Source organism: Arachis hypogaea, chromosome 13 (assembly GCF_003086295.3).
Source record: "Arachis hypogaea cultivar Tifrunner chromosome 13, arahy.Tifrunner.gnm2.J5K5, whole genome shotgun sequence".
In the NCBI taxonomy this organism is placed as follows: Eukaryota; Viridiplantae; Streptophyta; class Magnoliopsida; order Fabales; family Fabaceae; genus Arachis; species Arachis hypogaea.
In genome coordinates this window covers 46,792,117-46,799,332 of record NC_092048.1, presented here as the reverse complement: position 1 = coordinate 46,799,332, position 7,216 = coordinate 46,792,117, and the positions used below count along the sequence as shown (strand labels likewise).

At 34.8% G+C, this 7,216-nt stretch overlaps 1 long non-coding RNA gene across 1 annotated transcript; it reads right to left on the bottom strand.

Moving 5' to 3' along the window:
* Positions 1 to 434: 434 nt before the first annotated feature.
* LOC140177951 (uncharacterized) lies at positions 435 to 3,357 on the bottom strand. The gene is made up of 4 exons (XR_011869703.1): positions 2,659 to 3,357; positions 2,497 to 2,578; positions 2,297 to 2,414; positions 435 to 841 (listed from the first exon to the last, which is right to left on the bottom strand). It is a non-coding gene; the product is annotated as an uncharacterized lncRNA (long non-coding RNA).
* Between the last annotated feature and the right edge of the window lie 3,859 nt (positions 3,358 to 7,216).

Genomic DNA, 7,216 nt, shown 5'->3' with positions numbered 1-7,216 from the left:
GTAGTTTTCCAAAATGTAACGGCCATAAATTCTAATATTATATATATTTTTTGTTATTAAATATATGATAAATATTTATATAAATATCTTTTAATTTGAGATATGTTAAAAAAGATTCTTCATTCTTTTATATCCAATTTTTTTCATTCAAACGTATTCTATAACAACATTTTAGGGTGCAAACATATATACTACAATTATCAATTTATCATTAGAATTTTTTTTGTCTATGTTAGTAGCAATAAATATTATTTTTTTATAACAAATTTTTAATAACTTTTTTATCTTTAAATTTTTTGTTGATTATAGTATATTGATATATTTTAATAACTTATTTATAAATTATAATTTTATAGAAAAATAATTAATATTTATGATTTAAATCATATAAATAATTTCATCAAAATAATATTTTAAGCATATATATTTCAATATTTATTCACAATTATATGTTTTTTTATTTTTGTTTCTTTTGCTTATTGTAACACCCTCACTATCAGAAGTCACGCTTCCGGCTGCGCTACTCTGATAGCAAGAAGTATTACGACTACTTTACATACTAAATACTAACATAGGAGCCTGTGACTCGACATTGTATCGCTGATTTCTTAGAAAACCGGAAACAAACACTTTATCTTAAGAAAAATACAAACAGGCATAGATTCATATACAAGACTCCTTACATAATAACTCATAATATAATATACATATAAAACATACAATTCCTATCCCTCTTACAAACTTATAATAACAAAGACGAGGGAAGAAAATAATCTAATTAATACAACATCTTATAAATCAAGCGTAGTATAATTCTTCTTAATGCTTCTTCATCCGGTTCCTGAAAAGGTAAAGCTGTAGGGGGTGAGAACCTAACCACACGGTCTCACCACGCAGTTTCAAAGTTGTCATAAGAAGATATTTAATAAGAAAACTGTTTTCAAGCTCAGTGATTATCATTGTCTTATGAATCTTTTAAAAACCAGTAGGTAATTGTTTAAAACATTTTCAAAGAAACGTTTAATCTTTCAAAAATCCGAAACATTTCCTTTCTTATAAGAAAAATCTCAATTAGAAACCAACCACGCAATCAAACAATACAATCATTAATTCAGCACCAAAGTTCATTCTCAAATGTAGCACACCAGGACAAACACAAGCAAGACAGACAAGGAAAGTACAAGTAGGTAGCAGTTACAGCAAATAGTTCAAGTAGCAGTTAAGAACAGTTTAGCAATTAGGCAAACCAAAACAAGTTCAAAACCCAAGCAAAGCATACAAATGCATATGATGCATGCCTGTCCTATGGCTGATGAGGCTCATCTGTCGGTTATCCAGCCAACCCGACAAGTCTGAATTGTACTTAGACTGTCCCCCGACGTGCATCTCCAAGAGTCTATGCATAGCTTTTTCTCAAATAATCAATATTACTCAATGAGGGTAACATTCCCGGGAATTTATATAGTGCCCGGTCACACACTTACGTCGTAGGGTCAACAGAGTATCGAGTTTTCAACCTGGCACACGTGGTGGCAAGCCACGGCACTTAATCCAGGGAACCTCGTATCTCAGATATTTCAAATTTATAAGCCATATAAATAATTCATTCATCATTCATCAATATCTAAGCCATTCTCAATATCATCATCATTCGTCAATCCATATCCATTTCCAAATTCATTCAAAAATCATATTTCAAATAAATCCTCATCATCCTTCTTTCCGTTTCGTTCTCTAACAATTCTCAATCCAAAACATAACTTTTTCTTTGATAAAAGAAGTGTTCTTAAATCATATAATGCTTAAAATTAAACCTTTTAAAATAACTACTTCAAATGAAACTTCTAATTTTATAAAATTTCGACAGCATCTCCTCTAAAACTCGGATTCTGCCACCCTTTTCGGGTCCCATCCAAACATTTCTCAAACCTTTCCAAAACCTCAATCATTTTCCAAGGATTCAGCTAGTTCCAATAAATAATTTTCAAAGTGAATCAGTGCCCATAATAAATCTCTTTTTAAAATCAAACCATTTCCAAAGCCAATTCCTTTACATCATCAAAAATAGCTTCAAAATCAAGAAAAACCATTTCCCATAATAATCAACTAAATAACCTTTCAAACTAATTTCTTTTCAGCAATCACAAACTACTCAAGCAATCAAGCAATCAATCATTCAATCCAGCAAACAATCACATTTATAAGACAATTATAATCACAGGCATATGTTCTCTCACTTTAGTATCTATTTATCACAACTCTGTAATATAAATTAGATTTTAAGAAAAACCCCTACCTCGTTCGCAATTCAACTACGCGACAAACTGCATTTCTATTCTTATCCCACAGCAACAACATCAATAACGACCGTCCCAACAACAGCCACAGCCTCTAAACACAGCCTTAGCTCAATCCTAAAACATTAATATTGCGTAAAACTCATTAATCTATAACAGAACATCAACTAAAAGGAGTTTGGAACAAGGAACGACTTACTGGGCTTACGAATGATCGAGAAAACGGAGCAACAGCAGCCCCAATGCCATAGAACTCAACAATCAAGACCCGTAACTCGATCCTACGATACCAAGACCTCAGATCCTCAAACAATTTAAAACAGAAATACTAATTTAAAAGATTTCAGAACGCATCGCTTACCCAAACAGATTTAGACCTCAGTGGTGGTTTTTGGTGGCAGTGGCGGCGGCGTGGAGCTCCAGCGACGCAGAGGCGTGGCCAGAAGCTTTAGCAGCGGCGAATCTGGTTATGGTTTGGACGAGGACGGCGCCGGCGACACGAGCGGCGACTGAGCACGGCGGCTGGACAGGTCGCGGTCCTCCCCTCTTCACGGATCTTTCTCCTCTGCTTCATCCATGTACGGCGACGATGCTAGCTCCTTTCAGCGATGACAACGGCGCGGATAGCTGCATCAACAGTGACGGCTTCACGGCGAGGACAACGGCGGCGACGGGAACCCTCGAAGACGGCGACAAACGCGACGTGGCGGTGGTTCACGTGGCTGGCGCAAGCCCTTTCCTCCTCGCGCAGCTCTCTTCCTTGGTTCTGAGCTTCCTCGCGATGGTGACGAACGGCGCGGTGGTGGCTCGAGCAGCGGGACACGGTGGCGGCGCGCAGCTGCAGCGGCGGTCTCCCTCTCCTCAGGCGCCACTGTTCCTTCCTCTTCTCCCTTTCTCTTTCTCAAGCCCTCTCTTCCCTCTTCTGCTCTCTTCGTTTCTCTTCTCCTTTCTTTCTTTTTTTTTCTTTCTTTCTTTTATTTTTCCTAATTTACTGAAGCTAAAGAAAGGGTGGTTTACTGAATGCTAAGGGAAAGGGTATGGCGGCGCTGAAACAAGGAGAAAAGGGGGGAAATGTAATAAAATTAGGGTTAGGAGAGTGTGGGTTTTAGAGATTTTGGGTAATTTAGTAATTTAGTAATTTTAATAAAATTAGGATAATAGAGTAATTAAAAACCAAATTTTAATCCAACAATAATATCTTTAAAAATACTATTTAATTATTAATTTACAAATTTATTTTCAAATAAATATTCTAACTCAATGACTAGAGATAATTAAATTAATTTCCTTTAAATCATAAAATAAAATTCAAAATCTCATTATTCAAACTAAAGCAGATAAAACTCTCATTAATTTTCAATCACTATTTTTTTTAAATCAATAATAAGAAAATCTCAATTAATATATAAATTTCTGAAAATTATATTCTTGAATAAATAAAATAAATCATTAAATAACAATATTTAGTTTATAAAAATTCGAGATCTTACACTTATATTATGCGTATAATAATGTGTTCAAATAATATTTAATAATATAAAAAAATTGCAATTCTATAAGAGAAGAATCAATTTTTTTACTATTCTTGTATACTTGGATTTTTTTTAAATCCAAATAAATATAAAAGAAATCAAATTTTATTATTTGATTTGCTATTATAGAATTTTTATTTTAATTTAAAATAATTTATTAAATTAATATAACTGAAATTAACTATAAATTATATTATATAACACATGCAGATTTAATTAAATATTGTTCAAAATTATTTTTAATTATTATTATTATTATTATTATTATTATTATTATTATTATTATATTAATTTTTTTGCATATGGATAACTATAAGGGTAATATATGAATAAGAAAATGGTATGCATAGTAATAGTAATCAGGGTTTTTTTTTTTTTTTTGATATTGAATAGCAGTAGTTGGGTATTTTTTTTGGATAATAATAGTAGCAGTGATTTTTTTGTTTTTGGTACTAAATAACAGTATATTTTCAGCCATAAACATGAAAACATCTTTTTATCTAAAATCATGAAAAGTCCATGATACAGGACTATAATCAATTTTAACTTAATAATCATAATAAAATACAATTATCAAATCAAAGCATTAACCTCTTCTGCTCCTCACATGAATTTCGCTAAATCTCTTCTCTAAGGTTTCTGCCAAAATTCAGATTTTGTCTCTTCTTGAGACAAATGTCTTCATCTACATTTGTCACTACAATTCTATATCCATAGAAGTCAACAACTATTTATGTTGCGGCCCAGCCCAGCTGGCCCTATGACCGACCCAACCGGCACGCGTTTTTGTCGGGTCCGGACAACCACTTCGCGGGGCACCACACACCCGGACCTTAACTCGAGCACCTTCCTTCCTGGGAGCCAGCTCACCTGGTAACAACTAGCAAGGGGAAGCTTCACGGAAGATGGGTCTGCTCACGCGGGGTCCACCTTTGACACAGTATATATGGGGAGGGTCCTACCCCTCCCCCAAGGTACGTCACCTTAACTTTTCCTCCTCACCACCTGCACACCTACTGAATTGAGCGTCGGAGTGTCCTTGCAGGTGGTAACCCCCTCCACTCGCGAAGAACCCGGGTAGTCGGCAGTCCACGCTCCGCATTCCCAGGACTAAGGACAAGGCTGGGACCCACCTTACACCCGACAAACAACCACAACCCGTTTGGTAATCGATTAACCGTACATTGGCGCCTGACGAACTGATTTCTATCGGTAAAAAAATGCACAGATATAACCGCGTTGTAAGTATAGCTCCTAAACCGACAGAAAATTCTTTCGTACAAACGTTTTGGTTGTCACAAGTAACAAACCCAATAAAATTTATAAACCGAAGTATTCAAACCTCGGGTCGTCTTCTCAAAGAATTGCAGGGAGGTGTTCTTATTATTAGTTATGGGAAACAGTGTTTTTGGGTTTTAAAGGGTTTGAACAAGGGAAATAAGTTGCAGGAATTAATAAATTAATATCTAATAAAACTCTTGGCAAGGTATGAAAATTTGGAAGTCCTATCCTGGTTATCCTTATGAGAATTGAGTTTAATCCCACTTAGTTAACCTTTACGAAAGCAAGGGAAAGTCAAGTGGACTAATTAGTTAGATTCCCAAGTCCTAGCCAACTCCTAAGGAAAGACTAGAGTTAGTGGAATTCAATTCAATTAGCAGACATAACAATCAATCACGATAAGTTGATAACTCAAGAATATCCAGTTAATCAATTAAAGCCAAGAATATAAAAAGCTAAATAAGAATCATAAATCTGAAATACCTCAATTGCATTAATAAGAGAAAATCAATCTAAACATAAAGAGTTCATAAGCCAATTTGGCAACATAAGTAATTAAATAAAAGCATTAAAGTATCTGAAGTAAAAGAGAAATATAAAGTAAAAGGAATATTGAACCTGAGAGGAAGTTGAAATAATAAGTTGAAATAATAAGAAATCCTAATTCCTTTAAGAGGAATCCTAATCCTAAAACCTAAGAGAGGGGAGGGGACCTCTCCCTCTAAAAACTACATCTAAACTATGAAAAGTGAATGATGGATGACTTCTCTCCATGAATGGATGCATTTCCCCACTTTATAACCTCTAATCTGTATTTTCTGGACTTGGATCTGGGCCAAAAAGGGCTTAAGAAATTGCTGGGGGCGTTTTCTGCAGTTTCTGGTGCGTAACGTCTGTCACGTGTCCGCGTGGGTCACGCGGTCGCGTCATCTGGGAGTTTTCCTTGTCACGCGTTTGCTTCGGTCACGCGTACGCGTCATCTGCGTTCTGCTCAAGGCGCGCGTCCGCGTCAGTCACGCGTTCGCGTCGCTGCCCTTTCGCGCTAGGCACGCGGCCGCGTCGTCCATGCGTTCGCGTCGCTGCCCTTTTCTTCAAAACTCCATTTTTGTGCTTTCCTTCCAATTTTGTGTGTTTCCTTTCCATCCTTTAAGTCATTCCTGCCTTAGGAGATCTGAAAATACTTAACACACAAATCACGGCATCGAATGGTAATAAAGGGTAATTAAAATTGATAATTTTTTAAGCATAGGAAACATATTTTTCACATACATCACATAATAAGGAAGAGAAAATAAAACCATGCAATTTACATGAATAAGTGAGTGAAGAATTGAATAAATCACTTAAATTGAGCACAAAATATATCATAAAATATGGGTTTATCAACCTCCCCACACTTAAACAATAGCATGTCCTCATGCTAAATCCAAGACAAAAAGTAAAGTAAGGTGATGGAATTTCATGCAATGCAATCTATTCTAAATGCAACTACCTAAATGAATCATGCAATTCTAGTTTTTATTCACTTGTATATAAAGCTTACATGTAGTCAAATTAATTCATATCCTCAAGGAATCATATATGCATAGCCAAACCCTAGATAATGTTAAAGCACTTTTACAATTGAGATGGGTAAAAGTATTTCACAAACTTGCAAGACAATTAACAATTAAGCAGAGATATATGGTAATGAGCTATTGAACCCTCACTGGATTTTGTGTTTAATCTCTAGTCACTCAGTGTTTATTGGGTTAATCACTCTATTCTTTTTCTATCCTTACTTTCTATAACTTTGTTCTTCATCTAACCAATCAACAATTATAGAATACAGACATACAAAAATCATGAGGTATTTTTCAAGGTTGTAATGGGGCCAAGGTAAGGGTAAGGGTATATGTGTAAGGCTAAGTGAGCTAATAAGTGAATCCTTGATTAGTCTAAGATCTCACCTAACATACATACTTTATATAAATTAAAGTTTCTTAACCTATTTGCCTAAATTTTCCCACTTTGTATTGCAAACTCATGCATTAATTTTAATTTTTGAAATTTTGTCCCATGTGTATTGATTCTTTTTATTTTGCAATTGGGAATTTTTTTTTCATC